We start from the raw sequence: 27,090 nt of genomic DNA, 5'->3' as shown, positions 1-27,090 counted from the left end.
ATCTGACACAAAGACTTAATCAAAATCATTTGTTTTTGTGTTCACAGAGAATAGATTTTGACATGGCTACTCTACAACTGTTTTGAACCCATCTTCTCAAAAACAACATAGCTTCACCTTTTGACATTACAAGTACTAAAAGCATTTGTAAATAGAAGGTAAATTGAAAAGCCTGCTCACAGACATACATAACAAAACTGAATGAAGTGGTGAAGCCACTATCAAAATGAAACTAACAAACAAAACAAATCCACATTATAAGTAGTAGTCCTAATACTGAAGAGAACAAACTTAGTAAAGATTATCAAGAAAATAACATATCAGAACAGAACAAAGGAAGCATTTAGTGAATAATGAAATGGAGCCAGAAATGAAGATGGGCAATTATATAACTAATGCTTAAGAAAGAATTCCAAAAATTAAAGCGTATAAGATATCTAAGAAATTTTCCTGAACCCACCAATCGAGATGGCTTACCACTAACAGGAAAAATGTAATAGAGAATCACACCAAGAGCGAGATAAAAAAGAGAGTCTAATAAAGTTACCGAACTTCAAGGATAAAGAAAGAAATCTGCCAATACTCAGGCAGAAGTAGGTCACCTACAAAGGGAAAAAAAAAAAAGTCAGGCTGGTCCCAGACTTCCCTATAGTAACCCTATAGGCCAATAGATAGGGGAACAGTCTGTTGGGTTTTAAGGAAAAAGAAGTGTAGCTCCAATTCTGACTTTTAATTTAAATATTAAAATATTGTCAGACAAAACATCCTTTCACTTGAAAGCCATGAATAGTACTTCGAAGCTAAGAATGCTGAGAATATTGCCTTCATGCAACCGCTCTCAGAAAAGATACTTGATAAATATAATAGACTGAAGTGTATTACGGCTTCGGCTTTTCAGTAACAACAGGTTACTGTACAGGTCAAGTACAAACAGCAAAGGACCATCATTCTAAAATGCACTCAATTTCACGTTTTAGCTTATTTGAAATCAGCATCCATATTACAACTGATGATGTCATGGTTTGACAACATTTATCCATGTTAGCAGTTTATTACATGTTGGCTTTATTAAAGGAAAATAAAACATTAAAACATTGATGGTATCCTAAACAAAATGAAATAAAGTATTTTTGTAAGATGAGAAGAACAATGAGAGCAAATTAAAAAGTAATTTTAAAAGATGATAAAAAACCAGGCAGAAACACAAGCAACAACAACAAAAAATGACTAATATTACAGAAGTAAACCCACATTATGTGAACAAGTAAAAGCATTTTAAATTGGGTCCCCCCCCCCCCCCCAAAAATAAAAAAACGAAAAAACAAAAAAAACTAATCCTGATCCATCTACATGGATCCATCTACAGGGTCTACATGAGACAAACCTAAAAAGGTGACTTTAAGAAGTTAAAAGTAAAGGTTAGACAAAAAAATGTATCAGGCTGATATAAACATTTTTGAAACTCATTAAAGAAAAAAAAACAATGAAACATTGAGAGCCAAAAGACAGAGTTACTTTTTCTAGTGTTCAAACTCCAGCCAGACATCGTGACCAACACCTCTTATCCCAGACTTCTAGAAGGTAGAAGCAAATAGATTCAGAGTTCAAGGCCAGCCAGGGATACAACATGGTCAAACTTCCAACATTTTTTAAGACCCACAATCTAAGTCCTTTCAACTGATCATAAATTAAAATTAAGTACTGAGCATTCAATTAAATGTTAGAAAATAAAAAGGCTAAAAAACAGAATAAAGGAATATCAAGATGTCTTAAATTACTTAGAGAACAGATGCCTCCATAATTTTAACTCTCACTGGAGCTGAAGCCAGTGAGAAGTCTAGGCAGGTAAGGGTGTTTTGTTGCTAAACTTTGGGACTTGAGTTCAAAACCGAGAACTGATTTCCACTACACATGTGCCCATGGTACACATAAGCTCACATACACACAAACCTACACAAAATAAACATGTAATTAAAAGCAACATGTGACAGCACACACCTTGAATCCCAGTGCTCTGGAGGCATAAGTAGGTTGATCTCTTTGGGGCCATCTCAGTCTAACAAAGGAAATACCAGGCCAGCCAAGCCTACATAGTTAAGACTCAGTGTTTCAAAACAATAAAGGAGCTATATTTGATGGCTCAATATTTGAGATGGCTCAATATTTGAGAGCACTGGTTTTTCTTCCATAGGACCCAGGTTCCATTCCCAGCACCCACACGGTTGTCTGTAGTTCCAGTTTCCAGAGAATCTGACACTCTCACACAGGCATACATGCAGGGGGAAAAAATCTAGGTGAGGTGGTACACACCCTTGATCCCAGCACTCAGGAGGAAGAGACAGGTAGATCTCTGAGTTAGAAGCCAGCCTGGTCTTGAGTAAATTCCAGGACAGCCAGAACAACTGAGAGAAATCCTGTCTCAAAAAAATAAGTGTTTTTTTTTTAAGTTAAAGTTCATCATTAGCTACATAGTGGGTTGAAAGTCAATCTGAGCTATATGAGACCCTATTTCATATATTGATAAATAGAAAATACAAATATCAACTTATTGCCCATCAATTTGATATTGTAAGGGTGGAGTGTTTACGGAATCATGAGAGCTAGAAGTTCAGATCATAGTCACCCACATAACAAGCCAGGTATCCTGCACACACATGTAACTTACCCCAGCTTCAAAAGAATCACTGAAGCTTACTGACTTACACCCTGGCCAAAAAAACATGAGCTTTAAGTCCAAGGCCTTTTTGGAATAAGTGTGGTCTCGTTAGAGGAGTGTGTCACTAGGGGTTTGGCTTTGAAGTTTCAAATGCTCAAACAAGACTCAGTGTTTTTCTCTTTCTGCTGCCTGCCAATCCACATGTAGAACTCTCAACAACACTTAACACTATGTCTACATGCCTGCCTGCAAACATGCGTCCCAACATGACAATAGATTAAACAAGCTCCAATTAAATGCTTTTTTTTATAAATAGTTGCCATGGTAATGGTATTTCTTCACAGCAACAGAAAATTGACACAGGCATACAATGACAGACACACACACACGCGCGCACACACACACACACCCCTCTTTAAAAATTCTGTGAGTAAACAGTGTGTAAGAGCATCTGATGCGCAAACATGAGAACCGATGCTTAAGTCCCCAGAACCAACAAAAAAGCCAGGCAAGAGCCAAATGTATCTGAAACCTGAGTGTGGAGTAGAGACAGATAGGTCTAAGAAGCAAGCTGGCCAGATAGCCTAGGCAAAAGAAGAGATTTGTTGGGCTGGGTAGCACACATCTTTAATTGTAGCACAGCAAAGACAGGCAGGTAGCTATTTGTAAAAATCTAGACCAACCTGGTTTGCACAGAAAGTTTCAGCTAAGTGAGGGCTACATGGTGAGAACCTGTCCCCTCCCATCATAAGAAAGAGAGAGGGTGAGGGAGGGAGGGAGGGAGGGAGGGAAGAGAACAAAAGAAAAAAAAAGAGAAAGAAAAAGAAAAAGAAAAAAACCTCTTCATGCCTGTGGTACATTTTCACTTTGCTATTTGGTCCTTGTGCTGATTAAGTTTTTAAAAAAATTTTTTTTTTAAAACTTTCTTTCTTTAAGGACTGTCTTAAAGTTTGGTTTGATACTGCAATTTTTTGAGGAAAATATTTGCTTTGATTCACACAGTTTGAAGGCATAACGTCCATTAAGATTTAAAAAAAAAGTCAGTGGCAAGAATCTAAGGTGAGGAAGACACAGTGGGAAGAATCTAAGGCAACTGGTCATACATACAGTGTCTACCACAGTCAAGAAATAGAACAGAGAAACATTAATGCTATAGTTCCTTCAATTCTTTAATAAAATTTTTATTCACAGTATTTCCTTCTATACTTAAACTTTTTACAGTTTATGTTCCTGAGCTTTTCAAGCCTGTTCTCTTCCATAATTTTATTAAAGTACATTTTATATATGTTTGTGCTTCACTTTCACCTTTTCCTTTACATAAACCATAAAATTTTTTTGAGACAATGTTACTGAACACCCTTGGCTAGCTTGAATCTTGAAATGTAGACCATTTCCTTCTGCCTTTCAAGTGCTGGTTAACTTACAAACTTGTAAGAACTCATTGGGGGATTGAGATGTATACGCTGCTTTGAAATTTTTCCTTTATTTGTATTTAATTTTAACTTGAACTATTTATATCCTGTACAGACAGATACTACTCTTTCCTATCTAAAAGAGCACACTGTTAACTGAAATATTGCCTACAAATGTAGTCTCCTCATTAATATTGGCATTGTAATTTTTTTTTGTCTTCCTTACAGCCCTTCCCTTATATTAATGTTTTTGTAGACTACAGGATCCATTTAACTCATTTACAATAAATACTGTTTTTCAAATGTTGTCTATTTTTATTAACAAATGAAGTATTTTGGAAAGCATTAATTCATTAAAATGATTTAGTTCTGTGGGTATACTTAAAATACTATATTTTACTAAAGATTGTTTGCTTAAATTATTTACGTTTACTTGTGTCCACCTGTGAACATGCAACTTTGAGTGTGTGGAGGTCAGAGGACAACTTGTGGAAGTTAGTTCCCTCCTTCTACCATGAAGGTTCGAACAAGCTATGATTTAAACACTATAAGGCTTGATGACAAGTAAGTGCCTTTATCTACTGATCCATTGGTCCCTCAAATAGCATTTCACATATCTTTAACTACTTTTAAGTTATTGGCCTTTGATTCAAATCCAATTCTTCTCTAATTGTCCTCTTTAAGTTTACAACCTCTCTGTGTGTGTGTTTTTTTTTTATTTGTTTTTTTTTGAGACAGGGTTTCTCTGTACAGCCCTGGCTGTCCTGGAACTCACTTTGTAGACCAGGCTGGCCTTGAACTCAGAAATCCGCCTGCCTCTGCCTCCCAGAGTGCTGGGATTATAGGCGTGCGCCACCACTGCCCGGCTATTCTCTGTGTTCTTTAAAGAGGTTTTGACCCTAGATCTTCTTTACAAATCTACCTTAGACCTATCACTTCTTTCCCAATAACCCAACAGAAACCTCACTAAGATCTATCTGATTCTCCTTTAACCACTATCTCTCTAAAATATGTCCTGAGCTTATACACTAAACTGATACTGAGTTTAACTTTCTACATGCTTTAAAAAAAGACATTTAAAATTTTTATGTGTAAGAGTGTTTTGCCTGCATGTATGTCGGAATAACACATGCTTATCTGGTACCAGAGGAGCCCAGAAAAGGGTGTCAGATCCCTTGGGACCAGACTTACAGACAATTGTGAGCTATCCTGTATGTAGGTGGTACTGAGAATGAGGCTAAGTCATCTGGAAGAACAGCCAGTGCTCTGAACAACTGAGCCATCTCTCCAGTCTCTTAAAAAAAAAACTTATTTTTATGATGTTTAATTATGGGAATGGAGTGAGAGGTGTAAGTGCAAGTCCCCAGGGAGTCTAGAAGAAACCATCAAATCCCCTCAATCTAGACTTACAGGCAATTATAAGCCATCTCATGTGGGTGTTGGCAAACTGAATTCCAGTCCTCTGAAATAGTAAGCACTCATAACTGCTGAGCCAAGTATCCAGTCCCTAATTTTCCGTATCCTAGTTTAAAATAGGAATGAGTGCACATATTCAAAGTCAGGGAGACTCTAGATAGACTTCCCAAGTATTTCCTGTTTCCAACTCTACAAAACGTATGTGACCTGCTCCAGCTTTACAATCAATCCTACAACTATAATTACAACTTTTTTTGTTGTTGGTGGTATTGTTTTTGTTTTTTGGACTTGGTTTTTTTGAGACAGGGTTTCTCTGTATAGCCCTGACTGTCCTGGAACTCACTCTGTAGACCAGGCTGGCCTCGAACTCAGAAATCCACCTGCCTCTGCCTCCCAGAGTGCTGGGATTACAGGCGTGCACCACACCGCCCAGCTTATAATTAACTCACCTTATATGTAATTTCTCTACTACTTCTTACTATTCAATACTGATAAGGAATTCAACTTTCTATTACACAGTTACAATTTCACTATAAGAACCTTTATCTAGATATTGAACACTAAACATCCTTTAAGGCCTTAAAAATCATCTGTTTCAGATTAAAACTATAAAACTCTTTGTCTTTCTGGGATATGCTTTAATAAGACTATTAAAGGGTTAGGGTAGGTGGAACCTGTGGAGGCTAACACCTTGGGAAAGAAAAGATGACTTACCTACAAGTTTTGAACTCATTTACCTAACTTGAATGAATACCCAGTATTTCTGGAGTATTACAAGGGTGAGTAAAATAAACTAGCTATAGGAATCACATTGTAACTTCACAAGCAATACATAAAAAACTTGCACAATTTAAAAACCAATTCTAACAGTTATCTCTCCAAGTGATAGCTGTAGTAACTGAAGAAATCACTAAGTAATTAATTCTGTGTTCAATAATGACTTTACAAATATTAACAAAGAGGAAGAATGGCTCAGCAGTAAAGAGCAGCAAGAGCCTTATTCTGACCCCTGTGGATGGGCAAACACACAAACATATAAATATTTTAAAATGTATTTGTATTGTTCTTATTTATGTACATGACCAAGACATGTATATGCAGGTATCCAAGGAGCAGAGAGGAAGGTGCCAGATCGCTTAGGACTGAGTTACAGACAGTTCTGAACTGCCTGGCCCTGGTGCTGGAGTCTATCTCTGAGTTCAAAGCCAAATGGTGCTTGAACATACTGAGTTCAGGACAGTTAGGGCTACTAAGTGAGACATTGTCTTCTTCTTCTTCTTTTTTTTAAAAGTGGGGTTGGGGGTGTGCTAAATAAAGTATTAAGTGACAGATGAAGATATTTAACCTGACACTGAAACCTGCCTATACATACATGCACATAAACACGTACACCGAAACACTTGGTTCTTTACTATGCCCTCAGATAACTTGATTCTAAATCATCTTAAGATGTTTAAGGGTGTTGTGCTGTTAATAACTTTATTGTTATGTTAATAATAAGTCATTGTGCTTCAAATCCCAGGAATTATTCTTTTATGTGCCCATATTGTCTCAGTATAATCTGCCCAATATGAAGTCTTTCAAGCTACCAGTACAGTGATGGTTAATTATTTGCTTGCTTTTACTATGACAAGGTGTTCTAAATATTTCCAGCCCTGGACTTATAGTCATTGCTCTAGGTAGTACTGTTTTTTTCAGTGGGGAAAAAATCAATATATTGTTGTACTTTGTAACCTATTCTCTTGAAATTGTTTTTTTTCTTTTTTGGGGGAGGGTGAGGAAGAAGGGGAGGAAGGGTATGTGTATTGGGTGTTTTGCCTGCTTTTGTGTCTGTTCACCAAAAGCCTGCATTGCCCATAGAGGGCAGAAGAGGACATCAGATCCTCTGAAATTGGAGTCACACAATTGTTATATCCTATGTAGGTGCTGGGAACCAAAACCAGGTTCTCTGCAAGAGTAACAAGTGCTCTTAACCACTAAACCATTTCTCCAGCAAATTTATTTCTTCTCTTTATTCCAGTCAATATAAAACACCCAGCTAACTAATAAGACAGCTTTGCACAAAACTAATCTACCCCATTCTAATAAAGACTATCCCCGATTAAGGAGGTAGAAAAATAAAAGGCAAAACTCAGAAGAAAATACTTTAACTTGGAAAGACAAAGTAAAGCTTCTTTTCTTTCTGAAGCCACCATGCCATCCAGACTAAGGAAGATCCAAAAATTACCACAATTTAAAACTCAGATAAGCGTTGTTAGGTACACTTAATATGGATACTAAAGATCAAGCTTCAACTTGCAAACATGCGCATTAAAAAATTGAATCAGTTTACAAACAAATTATTTCATTATTAAAGTGGCATGAGACATTTGGTGTTCTCCCAAAGAACCTAGGTTCTGTTCCCAGCACCCATTTCAAGGTTGTTCACAACAGTCTGTAACTCCAGCTCCAGAGAATCTGACACCATCTTTTTTGGCATGTAAGACATCTGCACCCATGTGGTGTACATAGACATAACCAAAAATAAATCTTTCCCAAAAAATGTCTTATGCAATCTGACACAATCCAGGTATCCAGAGGGGACAGGTAAAGTGACAATACTAAACAGCCAGACACAAATACAATAAAGTGCCAGATTTAATGGTATATGCCTTTAATTCCAGCCCTTGAGACACAGGACAGAGGCAGACAAAGGCTGATGATGTCTATGTGTTCCAGACCAGCCACCTAAGGATAGTTAGACCCTGTTTTAAATTTAAAAAAAAAAAGGAAAAAAATTAAATCCTGGCCCCCAAGAGTATTTAGTATCCATTCCTTTATTATTTTCCTTACTTTTCTTTAACTGTATAGTTCGCAGAAGTATATAAACACTGTGTCTGGTTAATCTTATTATATAATTTTTAAATGTTATTTGCAATATTTTATCATACAAATCATGTACTATAATAAAATCATAAAATTAAAAAATAGTTGGGCATATCATTATATATACATGCCATAATATTCAGTAAAGATGCCATTTAAAATAAATATAAAGAATGAATGTTTTCAATCTAAGTCTTGACCAAAGTCCAGTGGCCTAAAAGTTTAAGGGTTGCTTAACTTGGATTTTAATTCTATTCAAATGTCATTTTATAATAAGAGATATATTAGGGGTTTTTTTTAATTTGTTTTGGTTTTTGAGACAGGGACTCTTTATATAGCCATGGCTGTCATGAAACTCCCTATGTGAATCAGGCTGGCCCCAAACTCAGAGATCCTTCTGCCTCTGCCTGTCAAGTGCTGGAATTAAAGAAAGGCATGTGCCACCATCCCTGGCCCTCTTTTTTAAAGAGTTATTTATTTTACACACACACACACACACACACACACACACACACACACACACACACAGTTGCTGTCTTCAGACATACCAGAAGAGGGCATCAAGATCCCTATTACAGATGGTTGTGAGCCACAATGTGGTTGTTGGGAATTGAACTCAGGACCTCTGGAAGAGCAGTCAGTGCTCTTAACCACTGAGCCATTTCCAGTCCATTCTCCAGCCCTCTCTAGGACACTTAAAACGAGATTTAAAGAATTAAGTAGGCAGGTCTAGGACAGAGTACTTGCCTAGGAAGCACAAAGTCTTCTGTAACAATGCACAATAAATACATAGTAAATAAGTTTCTTCAGTCATAGCACCAACAAGCATTTGGTATTACATTGCTAGTGCTTGGAAAAACAAACAAACAAACAAACAAACAAACATCTCCAGATTTACCAAGACTTGTTTATGCCTCTAATAGTCACCTATTATACAACTCTCATCTTACAGGGGAATATCTCTTGCTGATCTTCAAAGCATGACAGCAGAGATGGCTTCAGTATGTTGACACACAAGTAAAAATAGAACAGATTTCAGGGACTCAAAATGAAAAAGGCAGAGGAAGAATATAACAAAACCACAAAATGGAGATGACTCTTCACATAATTTGCATTTAAAGTGCTGAATAACTCAACTGTACCTTTTAAATAAGTTTTACTAAAAGTAACACCTATTACTATTTCAACAATATAGAGTTCAGAATTGCTTGTCAATACAACTTTTAATTTTACTTTTAATTACATTACTTTTATGTGTGCTTGTACATGTGCAGCATACCACAGTCAGAGGACAACTTGCAGGAATAGTCTCTCCTCCTATCATCAAGTAGGTTCAGGGGATCAAACTCAAATCATCAGATATAGTTACAAATGCCTTTACCTGCTAAGTCATCTCATTAGCTCAACACAATTTAGTTTTTATAAATTGATTTTATACCATTAATCTGAAGACTAATTTTAAGTCTCATGGATGCTTTCTACTTTCTCAAAGGCTTTACATGAATATTTTTATACTAATTCAATAAACACTAAATATTAATAATGCTAGTTCACAATAAGTATTTATACTAAATACATGAATTAGACAGCCAATCATGCTCAGGTCCCACTGTTCATCATAGATGAATTGCTGCAGTAAGTTTTCATATGTAAAGCTTGCAGTTTTAACAAGAACCAAAGTGAATACAATGAGGAAGATAAAGAAGCAGAGGTGAAGGAGAAGGAGAAATAAAAATGTCTGAGGGAGGGCTGGAGAGATGGCTCAGCAGTTAAGAGCACCGACTACTCTTCCAGAGGTCCTGAGTTCAATTCCCAGCAACCACACGGTGGTTCACAACCATCTGTAATGAAATCTGATGCCCTCTTCTGGTGTGTCTGAAGAGAGTGACAGTGTACTCACATACATAAAATAAATAAATCTTTAAAAAAGAAGATTTAAAAAAAATGTTTGAGGAAAAAAAAACCACTGAGAATGCTAATTTGACTAGAAATTCTATTATCCAAAAGATTGCTTAGGTGCTGGAGAGATGGTTCAGTGTTAATAGCACTAACTGACCTTTCAAATAACCACAATTCAATTCCCAGCACCCATAACTAGCTATGTAATTCCAGTACCAGAGAATCTGATGACCACTTTTGGACTCCAAGAGTGAATATAAAACTTATTTACAATATAATGTGCCAGTAGCCCAAAACAAGTATTCCTTTCCTAACATCCCCAAAAGAGATTAAAATTAAACGGATTCTTTTAAATGACATTTAGTTCTGTTTTGTTTTGTTTTGTTTTGTTTTTCAAGACAGGGTTTCTCTGTACCTGAAACTGGAAATCCACCTGCCTCTGCCTCCCAAGTGCTGGGATTAAAGGCATGCACCACCATTGTCAGGCAAAATTAAACAGATTCTTATCACTACAATTCATTTAGCATATATTTACTTAGTATCTACAATATGCCAAGTTCTACAAATACGTCGTAATAAAATGTAGTAGTTATTAATGCTGCTGTTAACAGCTAAGGTTATCTTACTGGACCTCAACATAATTGTGAGTAGGTGTGTGGCTAACATAACACTGTGACTAGATACAATTAACACCATAAAACTCACAATGCATCAAAATCATTTGTAGTCAAGAGTATTTAAATTACTGTGCAGGAGCTTCCAGAACGCTCTACCAACATTTCAGATGATGGTTACTCTGTTACTCAGTAATATCATGGATTAGAGATGCTTGCCAACTTTAACAAATAAAGAATCCCCTGTGTTTGAAGCCATTGAGATCTTAAGGTTATTTGAGGTTTCTCAAAACTTTCTGGTTTTTTTGTTTGTTTGTTTTTGCTTTTTTGTTTTTATTTTTTGTTTTTTTTGAGATAGGGTTTTTCCGTGTAGCCCTAGCTGTCCTGAAACTCTGTAGACCAGGCTGGCCACGAACTCAGAAATCTGCCTGCCTCTGCCTCCCAAGTGCTGGGATTAAAGGTGTGCACCACCACCACCACCACCACCACCACCACTACCACCACACAGCTTGCCTTTTTGTTTTTTTTAAGGTTTGTAAGTCCCACACCCTTTCCTGAGCATTTATAAGTAGTTACCAATTGCTGGAGGAGGGCTTCATGAAGTTCCACCCCCTCTCTGAGGATTCATAGGCAGTTAGTGGTTGCTGGAGAATGGTGAGACATTTTCTTCAGTGGTGTAACCACTGGTAAGATATCTATGCTCCTGTAAGTAACACTGGTACATACATACAAATATACATACATACATACATACATACAGACAGACAGACAGACAGACAGACAATCAATACAAGGTGCTGAAGAGATGACTCTGCAGTTAAAAATGCTGGCTGCTCTTCCAAAGGATCCAGGTTCAATTCCCAGAACTTCCGAGGCAGCTCACAATTGTCTGTAACTTCAGTTCCAGGGTACCCAACACCCCCACAGAGACATTATATGCAGTAAAAGTACAATGCAAGGCAGAAGCAGGTGAATCTCTTTAGTTTGAGGACAGTCTGGTCTACAAGAGCGAGTTCCATGACAGCCACAGATACACCTAGTGTCAGTTAATTAACTAATTAATTAATTTTAAGAAGGCTCAACACAAGGCTATGTGTAAGTTACAAGGTTACCTATGACTAGGTATCTGACTTCAGACTGTTTAAGACACCCTAATACATCATTCTATTTAATTTTTAGAAAATGGTCATTTAGCTGGGTGGTGGTGGCACAGGCCTTTAATCCCAGCACTTGGGAGGCAGAGGCAGGCAGATTTCTCAGTTCGAGGCCAGCCTGGTCTACAGAGTTAGTTCTAGGACAGCCAGGGCTACACAGAGAAACCCTATCTCGAAAAAAACAAAAAGAAAGAAAGAAAGAAAATGATCATTCAAACCCACAGAAAACTTTCTAAGTTCTGTTCAACTAACTTAGTGATTGATTATTCCCTTCCTGTTCTTGGTACAACCTTATTATATATAGCAATGTCATATTTTTTTAAAGCAATGTCTTAAAGTAACTCCAAGTACTTTGAAAGTAAATAAACCCAAGTTAAGGAACATAGATACAAAGCTACAAATACAATCTTTTGGGAGTGGTGGCTCATGTCTGAAATCCTAGAACTGGAGAGGGTAAGGCAGACAGGAAGATAGGAAAGACTTCAAGAACAATCTAGGAGCAAACAAGAACATAGTGTTGTTTTTTTTTTTGTTTTTGGTTTTTTGTTTGTTTGTTTTTTGAAACAACAAACAGGGTTTCTCTGTATAGCCCTGGCTGTCCTGGAGCTTACTCTGTAGACCAGGCTGGCCTTGATCTCAGAAATCCGCCTGCCTCTGCCTCCCAGAGAGCTGGAATTACAGGCATGCACTGCAACCACCACCCAGCTCTACATAGTGTTTCTAAAGGTCACTTTTATAGGTGGGAAATTTTGCTCAGTTGTTAAAGAGTACTAGCTGCTCTTGCAGAGGACCCAGGTTCTGTTCCTACCACCCACATGGGCTGCACACAATCATTTAATGCAAGCAAACCAAACACTTGTAAACATCAAGTAAATTTTTAAAGGGTTCTGGGGGCTGGAAAAGTAGTTCATCAATTAAGAGTCCTGGCTACTCCTCCTGAGGACCCAGGTTTGATTGCCAGCACCCACTTGACAGTTCAGAACCATCTCCAATCCCAGACGATCTGAGCCTTCTTCAGGCCTCAGCAGCACCAGACATGCCTATGGTACACGTACATGCAGGCACCCACACACCAGAGCATAATTTTGTTTCGACACCTTTTGCTTTGTTTCAAGACAGGATGTCTCTGTGTAGCCCTGGCATTCCTAAAACTCACTCTGTAGATCAAGCTGGCTTCAAACTCAGATTTTCCTGCCTCTGCCTTCTGAGTGCTAGGATTAAGACATGTGCCACAACCACCCAATTTATTCTGGTCCTTATGGCAGGTTAGGTATACAGCTTTCTGTCTTCTGGGGAAGTGGGGAGTTTAAGAGACTCCAAAACATGATACTTAAATTGTTGCCACAAGAGAGAAATAACAGGAAAGCAATAAGCAAGTGGTTTTCAAAAACTATCTTTTTGTCTCTCCACCAAAAGCATGTGGACTGTGATTGTTTCGAACAGATATTTATGTTAAACTGAAAGAAATTCATGAAGCTTTCCATATTTTTACGGATTTGTATTCAGCTATAATGAAAAATGAAATTATGGATTTCACAGGAAAATAGAGAAAATTAAAGTATCTTGAGTTAACCCAGACACAGAAAGATAAATAGTACACTTTCCTATGTAAATCTTAGTTTCTAGTTGTTAAATATGTAAATTTAAATGAAAGCAAGATGAGAGGCAATAGGACACAGATATGAAAGCAGATGGACTGATGGGAACAGACAGGTTGATAGAGATATAGGTAAGAATCAGCCAAAACTAAGTATATATTAAAAATGCTGTAAGGAAACCTATTACTTTAGAAGCTAATTTTTAAATTAATACTTTTAAAACAATATGTCACAGATCATATTGGTGCCAGTAGAGCCCAGAAGAGGGCATCAGGTCTCCTTGAACAGGAGTTACAGACAGTTGTAAGCCTCCCTCCCCTACCATGGGTACTGGAAATGTGGAGTCCTCTATGTAAGTACCTTTAACTATTAAGTCATTTCTCCCATCCTTTTTAAGTAATATTTTCTTAAACATGTGGACAATTTTGATAAAAGTAAATGGTTTTCAGACTGTAGTCTTTATCCAAACACATCCACATATCTCTAGACTACAAAACATAATTGGTTTACAAGAATATGGATTAGTTTAAGCCTTTGGCCAATTCTTTGGGGGGGGGCGGGAGTGGGAGAGGAAAAGAGGGAGGGATGGAGGGATAAAAAGAAAAGAAAAGCTAAACTCATCTTGGCAAAGCTGAATATGGCAGCAAATCTCAAACTGGGGTAGTGGTGGTGCACGCCTGTAATCCCAGCACTCTGGGAGGCAGAGGCAGGTGGATTTCTGAGTTTGAGGCCAGTCTGGTCTACAGAGTGAGTTACAGGACAGCCAGGGCTATACAGAGAAGAAACCCTGTCTCAAAAAAACCAAAACTAAAACTAAAACAAAACAAAACAAAACAACAACAACAAAAAAAAAACAACAAAAAAACAAAACCAAAACCAAAAAAAAGGAAAGAAATCTTAAACTGCATTTACTGCCAAGGATCTATAAAGCAGTTATATATTATCTAACTGACCTACTTAAAGTAAACTTAGGGTAAACATCTTCTTGAAATGAAGTCTTAGGATACTTAGGTATCACTTAGTAACAAAGGATACTTTCAAGAGCTTAGTGTTCTGCATTGGCTGGTGATCTATCTCCACAACCTAAGTGTGCTAGACCACTTTTAAGTATCCCCAAGCAAGGGTTGGGACAGGATTTTGCTTTTATTCTCCTGAAAAAATAAAAATAAATCCCTGCCCAACTCGCACTTGTGTGTGTGTGTGTGTGTGTGTGTGTGTGTGTGTGTGTGTGTGTGTGTGTGTAGCAGAGAAAAACAAAACATCCAGCTGATGTTCCTTTTCAACTAGTGTCCCAAAAGGAAAAACTTTCACCTCCACACTGTCTTAAATACCCTTCAATGCAAAGACCCTCCTTCCTGCTTACTTATGTTCACTGCCTGTGAGCTGATTACTTGCTCACTGCCTCTTGACCTCGCACTGACTTTGGTTCTTGGAGTAAAGGTGTGTGATAGTGCTGAGATACACCACCACAAATTCTTTTCAGTAAATATCAAAGTCTTTGGGGATTCACAGTATGATCAAATATCCTGCAACGCTCAAGTGCTGTGGGCCATTTCAACTTTACTGTTTTGTCTCACCCCTAGATGCCACAGCAATATTTTACCCAACTCTCTCTACTATACTATTTTATAGCAATTACAAAGATTGACTGCCTTCTTTACTAAACAAAAGCATTTTTACTAGTGTCTAATAAACCCAATATTTAAAGACAATTCAAATAAGAAAACTACTTTGAAAAAGAACTAATTCTTAGGACAATTTTCTAATTGTCATTCTAGTAATAAAGGACAGATAGGCAAGTAGACAGATGTTCAATATAATATAAAGATAACTAATTTAGAAAACTCTCAATGGAGTTAAATTTTACTTAAAGTAGGCTGGAAAAAAGGCTCAGTGGTTAAGAGTACATGCTGCTCTTCGAGAACCTGTGTTTAGTTCCCAGCACCCTTGTAAGGTGGTAATTCCACCAATTTCAGCTAAAGAGGATCAGACACCCTCCTCTGGCCTCTGCAGGTATGTATACCTGGCAAACACACATATATGAGTACACATAAATACATTTTATACACATACACACAAATAAAAACAGCTGGAGGGAGGATGTGGGGGTGGCACACTCCTTTAATCCCAGTGCTAGGGAAGCAGAGTTAGATGCATTTCTGTAACTTAAGGCCAGTCTGGTGTACAGAGCTAGCTCCTGGACAGTCAGGTTTACACAAACAAACCCTGTCTTGAAAAAAACAAAACCAAAAACAGTAATAACTAGAAGTGGTGGCATACACCTTTAATCCTGACAATTGGGAAGAAGCAGGATCTCTGACTTTGAGGCCAGCATGGTCTACAAAAGAAAGTTCCAGGACAGCCAGGCTACACAGAAACCCTGTCTTGAAAACCAAAATAGATAAAAATATGAAAAAGCTGGAGATGCTTTAGCTGTTGGCAGCACTTGCTATTTTTACAAAGGAACCCAGACTGGTTCCCAGGACTAACCTGGTGGCGTTTAGGACATCTGCAACTTCAGTTCTAAGGGATCCAATGCCTTCTGACCTCTGCTAGCACCAGGTATGAATGTAGCACATAAAACATATGTGGAGCCGGGCAGTAGTGGCACACGTCTTTAATCCCAGCACTTGGGAGGCAGAGGCAGACGGATTTTTGGGCCAGCCTGGTCTACAGAGTGAGTTCCAGGACAGCCAGGGCTACACAGAGAAACCCTGCCTCAGAAAAAAACAAAAAACAAAAACAAAAAACAAAAACAAAAAACCCATACATGGAGGCAAAACCACCCATTAACACTCACACACATTGGGCTGGGGAGATGGCTAAGATTTAAGAGCACTGTCTGCTCTTCCACAGGACCTGACTTCAATTCCCAGCACCCACAAGGCAGTTTGAAACTGTCTATAACTCCAGTTCCAAGGATCCAACACCCTTACACAAACATACATGCAGGCAAAACATCAACACACATAAAATAAAAAATAAACACACATTAAACAAACAAATCAAAAACATTATAATAAAAATAAATCTTCTTTGAAAATTTTATCTATAACATTTTGAAGTAATAAAGGATTCATAGAATATTTCACTTTGGGCATTGTTAATTCTCCAATTTAAACTATTTATAAAAATATGCACCCAGGGACTGAAGAAACTTAATTAAATTAGAGGATCAATGTTATATACTCAAACCACTATAAAATAACCACATTATCTTCAGAGTATTGTCTTACCCTTCCTACAGAAAAAAATAACTTTTTATCTAGCTCATTTTAAAAATGAAATTATGAAAGAACCATTTTAAAGGAAACCAGTCAGAATAACTCACTTTTTGCTCCAGTGTTATTTATTACTTGACCCATAGGGTCTATACTGTAATTTAAAAAAGACAATAGTCTCCAAGGGCCCCCTGGAATGATACACACAGTAAGTGAAAAGTATTCTAGTTAGAGGAAGGCTGAGAAGAAAAGGGAGTATACCAATCAAGACGGAGATGCGTAGGGCATATGTTTCAGGTATTTTGGCTTTTGATTGCTGTTGTTTCCCCTGTTTTCATTTTTATACAGAGTTTCCTAGCTGTCCTAACATGCCATACGTGCCTGGCAGAGTTTGATCTCTAGACCCATAGTAGAAGAAATGAACACATGTAAGCTTATATGTAAGCGTATGTGTATGTGCCCTTATACACACATTCATACCCACACCATATACACAATAAACAAAACTTTTAATAAGAAATTAGAAATGAGGACTGGGGTGATTGCAGAGTATGTAAAAGTGCTTTTTTCTGTCAACACAAGGACCTAAGTGCAATAAACAAACAAACAAACAAAAAAAGCAGGGCATGGCCATGTATGCTTGTAACCCACACATAGAGAAATGATAGAAACAAGCACATATTAATGGAGCTCACTAGCCTAGCTGAGACCTTAATCTTCAGGTTTAGTAAGAGACCCTGTCTCAAGGGCTGATACATAAACCAGACAGCGATAAAGAAAATGCCTGATGAGTCTCCTATGCTGCACGGGCCTGTACCTCCATGCACATATTACATATGCAAGTACAGGCATACAAATGAGTGGTAGGGATGGGGAGGGGGGAGGGAGACAAAAGGAAAGGGGAAGGGAAGAAAGAAAAAGGGAAGAAAGTAAATTTAAAACGATTGCCAAAATGAAAAATTAAATGGTCAGTCTAAATAATAAAACAGGCATAGATGAAAACCAAGCTACTAATCTGGAAAATAAAGGGGAGGATGAAGTGGAAATATCTGGTTTCTTTAACAACTCAGTTGTGTCGTGTTTTTTTTTTCTGCAAGCTGTCGTGTGAGAGAACATGCATGTGCTGTTTTGCTGAAAACAGACACTTCAGAGGGTACATGATGTTTAGAAAGGTCATAAATAGAACCCCACAATGAGGACACTCTTGCACTGCTACACGCCCGCAATGCTTTCCTGGTCTTAGAAACACACAAAAGAACTTCTCGTGGTATTCCCGCTCATTCTGGCCACTTTCCTGACTTGTGCCATTTGGCAGAGTCTTGCTGTTTCTGCTGGATCATGCTGCCACTACTGATTCATGTTTGGTACCTGCTATTGAAATGGACTGCTGATATCCTAACATCAAAGAATGGAATCGTCCCAAGGAATTACTTCTGAACAGTCCACAACACCCTTTCCTATTATCCTTCTTTTTCCCCTACCCCTGGTTGATGGGTTAGAAGAAAGGTTGAAACATTTAAGAACCCTAGATAAAGTAGATTTTGAAAAATCTAAGCCTTCAGAAGGAAGTCTATATGGGTAAAAAGAGCAACATTTAAATTTTGTCAAGCCTTCACAATCATGTGACCCAACTCTTCAATCCTTGGAAAACTGTCAACACAGAGTTTATCCCAAAGTATAAAATAAAATATCAGGCTGTGAGGTAGTCACACCTGCCTTTAATCCCAGCACTCAGGAGGCAGAGACAGGCAGATCTCTGTGAGTTTGAGAACAGCTTGGCCTACAGCAAGGCTGTTACAAAAACTCTGTCTTGAGATAGATAGATGGATGGATAGATAGATAGATAGATAGATAGATAGACAGACAGACAGACAGAAATATACAAACTCAGAATATAAGTATGTATATTCCACTTAGTTCCAACTACGTGGAAGAAAAGATAGAAGTCTTCCCTTATAAAATTCTAGGAGTTAGCAGATATCCCTCTTCCCAAGTGGAGCTTCATACTGTTTCCAGTATGTGAGTACAGAGAAAACTGAGTGGGACAAGGTGACACAGAGCTATAGTCTCAGCAGTTGGATGGCTGGGGCAGAAATAGCACAAGTTTTGAAGGCAACATGGAATATAAACAAGTCCCAGATCAGGATTGCCTATATAGACAGACCCATTTCAAAAATCAAAGAAGGGAACATGATGGTGGTGGCACACACACCTTTAATACCAGCACTTAGGAGGCAGAGGTAGGCTGATCTCGAAGTCAGTCTGATCTACAGGGCAATTCCAAAACAGCCAGGGTTACACAGAGAAACCCTGTCACAAAAACAAAACAAAACATCAAAACTTTAAATTCAGTCTCTTTAAAATATCCAAAACTCCCTCTAAAACTTCGAAATGCCTCAACTGTAGGCTCACATAAAAATAAAAAAATAAGTTACATACTCTAAGAGGTCAAAATCAGGGCAGTTACAAATCAAATCAAAGTTCAAACGTATAAAGAGTCACTGACTAATGTCTGGGACCCACTGAGGATCCACTACGCTTTAAGGGTCCTTGGCAGCAGCATTTATCCAGCTCTGTCTTCCTCAGGACATGCAGCTTTTCTTGTAGGCTCAGACTGGCTCCACTCCATAGCTGCTGCTATCCTGGTCATCTCACAGTACAGGCATCTCCAAAATGTTGGCATGTCCACTACAACTGTGCTGCACTGTCACCAATACCCTCATAGTTTTTTTCTTCAGGGACTCGAACCCTGCCACATAGTGTGAAACCTCAATTTCTCTCCATGATCTATCTCTACAATCCTAGGTATTCTGAGGATGTATCTAGTTCCCACTACGACTGAGTGCCAGATCTGCCAGCAGCAGAAACAAACACTAAGTCCAATGTGACACTATTCCCCTGGGTGACCAGCCAGCAACTAAGTGGCAGGTTGACTACACTGCACCATTTACATTGTGGAAAGGGCAATGTTTTGTCCTTGCTGAAATACAACATATTCTGGTTTTCAATTTGCCTTCCTGCATATAAAACTTCTGCCAAAACTAAACCCACGGACTTATAGAATATTTTATCCAACACTATGATATTCCACATAGCATTACTTCTGACCAAGAAGCTCACTTCACAGCCAGAGAGGTGCAGGCCATCTCATATAATTCACTGCTTCTTACTATGTTTGTCACTATCCTGAACAGCTAGACTGTTAAAAAAAATGGGATGGCCTCTTAAAGACATGCCTATAGGACCAGAGTTCTCCTGAAGGTGATATATGCTTTGACTATATGCATAGTTTTTCTTAAAGTTAGGATTCATGGGTCTAAAATTAAAGTGTAAACCTGTGATGATTCATCTTGGTTATCAACTGATTACATCTGAAATAAAAACACAAATAGCTGGACATGCCTGTGAGGAATTTTTCGTGATCATTTTAAGTGGGAAGATCCACCTTAAATCTTATGCCCCACATAAAAGGACACATAAGGAGTGTTTGTTTTCTGCTTTTTGTCTGCTTGACTTCATTGAACTTTATCTAACCTGTTTTAGACCCATTCCTTCATTGGAATTAAAATACATTCTTCAGGATTCCAACAAAGACTAAAGACCAGCCACTCTCTTGGAATCCTATACTCCAGTACCAGGTTGGAACTGCTGTGACATCTAGTCTCATAAACTGAATAACTCCTAGGATTTCTGGCCTTTCCATTAGGAATCAGCCACTGTTGAACTATTTGAATGAATCACCACCTGTAAGCCAGTCTTTCTTTTTTTTTCCCCTCCAGGGACTAAACATGAGTATTTGCCTCAGCCACTTGAGGATGAAGCAGGAGTAGGTGGCACTAATACCAGGCCAGCTGTGCTTAAAAGGCATATAGGTATTGGAGAACTCACACAAGTAGTGGCATGTCAGCTCTGTTTAATTTCCATCTGGTTGAAGGTATAAGCCCACCATGCTGCATACCATCTGGTAGGATGATCATGTTCCTCAGGTAGATCTTCACCACCTCAGGCTTCTCCATGGGTAGCACCTCCTACTTGGTCTTTCTCAAATGCTTGAATAATGTAAGTACTGCTTCCACTGCCTCTAGAAAGCACTGTACAACTGCATCTGCTACTCATAGAACATGCCCAGTAATTGGTCCAGATCCATACCACGGCAGGCGAATTTGCAGAAGATCCACTTCTCCATTTCAGCCATCTTGGTGGCTGCTCAGAAACACTGGCTGCATCTGTACTGTTATCTTGAACTTCCTGTAAGCTATTCTTAATAACAAATGTTACCTACATTGTAGTAGATGATATAGATCATGGAAGAACCTATTTATTCCTAAGAAAGGAAGCATATTGCAAATAGTATCTGCTGTTCAGCTTTACTGAAAACTTATACTCTTCAAAAATAAATAAAGTTGCCAGGCAGGGGTGGCGCACGCCTGTAATCCCAGCACTTGGGAGGCAGAGGCAGGCGGATTTCTGAGGTCGAGGCCAGCCTGGTCTACAGAGTGAGTTCCAGGACAGCCAGGGCTATACAGATAAACCCTGTCTTGAAAAAACCAAAAATATAAATAAATGAATGAATAAATAAAGCTAATAAAAATTAAGACAGGACTTGCTGATGTGGTGCACATCTTTAATCCCAGCAATCAAGAAGCAGAGAGACAGGTAGATTTCTTTCCTGATATACATGGTGAGCTGTAGGCCAGCTAAGGCTATATAGTGAGGACCTGTACCAAAAAATAATAAAGCAACCATATATGTGGGTACAGACAAAAAAGAAATGAAAGAAGAGTCTTAAAATTTTTGCATATATATTAACAGCTGCACTAATCACAAGAAAAGAAGTGGAAAGAAGCCAGGGCATAATAGCACATGTCTTTAATCCCAGCACTCAGGAGACAGAGGCAGGTGGGTCTGTAAGTTCAAGGCCAGCCGGATTACAAAGCAAGTTCCAAAACAGTCAAGGCTACACAGAGAAAGCCTGTTTGGAAAAGGCCAAAAACAAAAACAGGAAACAAAATGTAGACTAGGAGCCAGCTAGATGGCTAAATGGACATCAGTTTGATACTAAAGACTTGCATAGTAGGAGAAAAGAGACTCCATCCAGCAAATTGCCCCTCTGACCCCCACAAGCATAGCATGACATATGTGCCCAAACACACACAAACAAAAATTTAATTTAAAATTAAAGGTTTAAAATGGCTACAATAAGAGGCTGGGGAGATGGCTCAGAGGTTAAGAGCACTGACTACTCTTCCAGAGCTCCTGAGTTCAATTCCCAGCAACCACATGGTGGCTCACAACCATTTGTATATGGGATTTCAAGCCCTCTTCTAGTGTCTGAAGCCAGAGACAGTATACTCATAAACATAAATTTAAATGGCTACAAGAATAAATATGTTTTGACAATCAAAGAAACAAAAATATCTTCTGTGTAGTAGCACAAGCCTATAACCCTAGCACATGGGAAGCAGAAACAGGAGGATCAGAGGTTCAAGGTCATCCTTGGCTACCATAGACTGGGAAGGAGAGAAAGAAAAGAACTACAAAAGATTTTCTATGATTGCACCACTCCATATTCCCACCAATAATATATAAAAGATTTTCTTAGTATCTTTGCCAACAACTGGTGACTATGTCTACTCACATCTTATTTTTAGCTATTCTAATAGTTAACATAGTAATATATTATTGTGCTTTCAATTTGTATTTTCCCTAATGTCTACTGACTAATGACTACTGATACCAAACATCTTTTCATTTGCTTATGTGCCATCTGTGTATCCATCCTTCTTTAGTGAAAGGTCTGTCTTTTGTTTGTTTCCTAAGTGACTGGTTTTTACTGTATAGTTCAGTTTCTTACACATTGGCTTTTGCCAAACATATCTTACAAAGAGAGTGGTTCTCAACCTTCTTAATGCTGTGACCCTTTAATACAGTTCCTCCTATTGTAACCTCCAACCATAAAATTATTTTCATTGCCACTTCATAACTGTAATTTTGCTACTGTTATACTATGCTTTCTGGTGGTCTTCAGTGACCCTGTGAAAGGGTAGCTTGAGCCACCCAACCCCCAAAAGTTGAGAACTGATACTCTAGGACTACAGAGGATCACTGGATAAAAACATTTGTCATATAAGCCTGATGACCTAAGTGTGATATCTGAATCCAACACAAAGATGGAAAGGAAAACAAAGACTCTAAAAAGTTGTCCGTTGTCCTTTAACTCTCATATACATGACTTGGCATGCATGAACCCACAAACACATATCAAATATAATAAAAAAGTCATTCCAATTCATAACTAGTGTTTGTGTATATGTAGTATTATCTGTAGGTGGTAGTTATGTGAATGAAATGCATGAGGGTTTGTGGACTCATACCTTCACATGCTTAGGGTACAAAAGGATGCCTAGAGCCTTTCTCTTGAGACTGGGTCTCTCACTGAACCTCAACTAAAGCTCCCTGTTTTCACCTGGCTAGAAGGGCTAGCCAAGGAACTCCAGGGATACAGATATAAGCTTGTCTCCATCCACATCTATGCTTGTATTAACAGACATTTGCAGCTATAGGCTCTTGCATGGGTGCTAGGAGCTTGAACTCATACCTAAACATCAAGCATTCTTACTGAGAGCCATCTTTCTCAACCTTGTAGTCTATCTTCTCATCTCCCTAAAAGTTTTCATACAGCCAAAGGTTTTAGTTTTGATAATGTCTAATGTATCAATATTTTCTTCTATGGATTATGCTTTCATTCTAGTAATAATTAAGGGATCCTTAATTCACAAACATGTGGAAATATCACAAAATATAATATGTATTATTTTAAGTAAGCTACATATAGAACTATTAGTATTGCTTTATAGTAAATATATTAATGTGCTAATAATTATCTAAAAGCCACAGTTTAGTTCTACACTTAAACATATCAACCAGTATTTAAGATTTAGAACAGGTTATATAAGTATGGTGGCATATGCCTTTAATTTAAGTCCAGCACTCTGAAGGTACAGGCAAGTGTTTCTCTGTAAGTTTGAGTACCTCTATACAACAAGCATCAAGCTAGCCAAACCTACATAGTAGGACCCTGTCTCAAAAACCAAAAAGAAAGAAATAGAAGTGAGGTCATCCATTTTAAAGACTAATGCAGAAAGTATACTTTGTTCTATAATATTTTATTTACATTTAAAAAAATTAAATTGTTATTTATAAATACCTAAATTTCCTATTATTGAAACAATTCACTATGTAACTATTGCTTAAAAACTGTTTTAGTCCTTAACACTAAGAAAGCTCACTTATAGCCCGTGGCGCACACCTTTAATCCTAGTTCTTGGGAGGCAGAGGCAGGCGGATTTCTGAGTTCAAGGCCAGCCTGGTCTACAGAGTGAGTTCCGGGACAGCCAGGGCTACACAGAGAAATCTTGTCTCAAGGAAAAAAAAAAGGAAGAAAGTTAGTTCACTCATGGACAGAAAATGGCTCTTAAACTAGGTCATACTAGCCACTCAAGAAAACACACACAATATAACACATCTGCCATACAAACTGCATGCCGTAAGAAGTTCATTAAAAGAACACACAACAAGGGACTGATTATCATGAAAACAAATGTAATACATGAGGCTGAAATATAATACAGCAATGGGGTATTATTACTGCACACCCATGCCAAGATGTGCTCTTGAGAAATTACTACATGCAAGAGGTCAGGTGTGAGGAGGTTTACTGGGAGACGGCAGAGGGGTGAGGACCTGCAGACTGGGTAGAGGCAGACAAGAGCAGAGCCATGAGGGCAGATAAGGGAAGAGGGGGCCAGAGGACAGAAAACACTGGCAGAACTAAACTGTACCATACAACACCAGGATTACCAAACGCTGACACGTCTCTAGCTTCAGTTTTAGGGACTAACTAGTAAGCTCATTATTAGATTAAAAGAGGCACAAAGACAAATTTTTCTAGCCACAACTTAGGCTATCACTGCATTATATTTCATAAATTAATACAATATTTACAGTGCTTTCGGTAATTATGCATGTTTATATCAAAGATTATTATATGAAGCATTAAATACCCTATCAAAGTCAAATTAGCTTTTGTAAGATTTATAAGAATCTTTAACACTTAAAACATATTTTATCCACACACATGACTCTTTAGTTTTTGAAATGACCTTTGATTTGGTTTCTCTTTCTGAAATTTGTATTAATGACATATTATATACATGAAATATGGCTAAAGACACACAGAAGTTGTCAGCTAAGTCATAGGAGTAAAAAAGAAAATTTAAATGTTTTAGGGGCATATGGAAAAGGCCCTGAGAATAAATTACTAATTCTGGGAACAGAAGAGTTTTGCTTTCAAATTTGCTCCAGGCAGGCGTGAGGGTTTTCAATGGTGTATTCATTACAAGCCCAGAACTGCCATGTTTCTCTTAAATTCTCCTTAAGTAGCTTATTTGCCAGTCCTGAAGACTTTATCACTTAAGAGTCAGAGAAATTCCTATTAGAAAATTACTGTTTCCAAGAAACTCTGAATCTATACACCTACTTTTAAAAGCAAATGACTTGAGAATTCTGCTAATGTGTATGTCACAGTCATTAATGTAACTGAATAAGAATGTCCCCACAGACTCAGATATTTGGACACTTAGCTGGTGGTGCTCCTTGGAAGGGATTAACAGATGGGGCCTTGCTGGAGAAGTGAGTCCCCAGAGGTCAGCTTTGAGAGGTTAAACACTGTTGCCATATTCAGTCTGCTTTCTCTGCTTCACACTTTGTGCCTGCAGATGTGAGCTCTCTGCATTCTACTCCAGCTGCTATGCCTGCTGCTTGCTGCATTGCTGCCCATCATGATGTCTATTAAACTATAAGCAAAGTTACTTTCTCATGGGAAGGGGAGCAGGAAGGTTGCTTCCTCAGGTTTGCAGCTTGCTTGGGAGAACATCAGGTTCTCTGCATGAGGAAGTGTCTGCTCTGTCTTGGTAGGCTGAGAATGACAAAGACCCTAGGTTGCCTGGAAACTAGCAAGCTGGGAACAATCTCTCTCTACAGATAATAAAATATATCTTCAAATTTGAAGCCAGGGATGGGGTATTACACCTATAATTTCAGTGTCTGGGAGGTAGAATGAGGAGAATCAGGAGTTCAAGGACAGCTTCATTTGCATAATGAGCTCAGGACCAGGCTAGACTACAGAAACAGTATCTGTTCTGAATGAATACATACATACATACATACATACATACATACATATATACATAAAAAATTAAAAATAGTAATTCATTTGATTGCTCATTTAAGAGCACCTATGCTCACCAAGGTTTCTGCTGTGAAAAGCCAGTGAGAAAATCCTTATTGATGGTGTAATAAGGAGGGTAGACAGGTCTGATACTCAGATAGATGCTTAGACTATAGATATGGATCAGGAGTGCAGTACTTGCCTGTCTTTCAAGAGGCTGTGAGCTTGGTGTCTATATTGAAGGAAAAACAACACCAAGCAAAGCCCACAAAAAACTAAAACTGTTTTCTATACAAAATTGTCCCAACCAAAGACACCTCCCAAGTAATGGAAATTAGTCAAGTATCAGAAGAGAACAAAATTTACAAAGATCTGCTACTTCTCCCCAAATGGGGTTCTTTCCACTCTGAGACCAATCTGTCAACTCCAGAGGAGTGGCTGAAAAGTAGCCATGTTTTTAACAAACACCATACTAAAAGAATGAGGACTGCAGTCTACAAATCTTCCAAATATTCTGATCTCTATATAAGGGGTTAGTATCTCAGAAATAAGAACAAACTAGAAGTAAACAAATCAAGTTTTCCAGAAATTAAACCCCACCTCACTTTAGTTTATCTGTGAAGTGGACTGAAGTAACTGGCAAGAAGCAACTGGCAAGACCAACTATATTCCATGTAGTAGCTATCCCTGGTGGTCAACTTGACTATATCTGGAATGAACTCTGACCTGGATCTTGGCTTAGAGATCTTGAGACACAGTGCCTATGAATCCCAGAAGATTTTGACAGGGAAATCTCTAAGTTCAAAGTCATCAGGGAGCAGGGCAGTGGTGGTACACACCTGTAATCCCAGCACTCTGGGAGGCAGAGGCAGGCAGATTTCTGAGTTTGAGGCCAGCCTGGTCTACAGAGTGAGTTCCAGTACATCCAGGGCTACACAGAGAAACCCTGTCTCAAACAACCAAAAAAAAAAAAAAAAAAAAAAGGAAAAAGGAAAAAGAGTTGAACCTAACCAACTCTACAGTCTA

The 27,090-nt window shown here is 38.2% G+C and overlaps 1 protein-coding gene and 1 pseudogene across 1 annotated transcript in view; both read right to left on the bottom strand.

Annotated features, from left to right (window-relative positions):
- Window positions 1-27,090, bottom strand: part of LOC127666578 (PRAME family member 12-like) — a 55,268-nt gene that overhangs the window by 21,924 nt on the left and 6,254 nt on the right. The window lies entirely within an intron of this gene.
- Window positions 19,289-21,585, bottom strand: LOC127666581 (40S ribosomal protein S15-like; annotated as a pseudogene).

This window comes from Apodemus sylvaticus, chromosome 16, assembly GCF_947179515.1.
Source record: "Apodemus sylvaticus chromosome 16, mApoSyl1.1, whole genome shotgun sequence".
NCBI lineage: Eukaryota > Metazoa > Chordata > Mammalia > Rodentia > Muridae > Apodemus > Apodemus sylvaticus.
The sequence above is the reverse complement of the archived record's forward strand: the minus strand, read 5'-3'. Positions and strand labels throughout refer to the sequence as shown.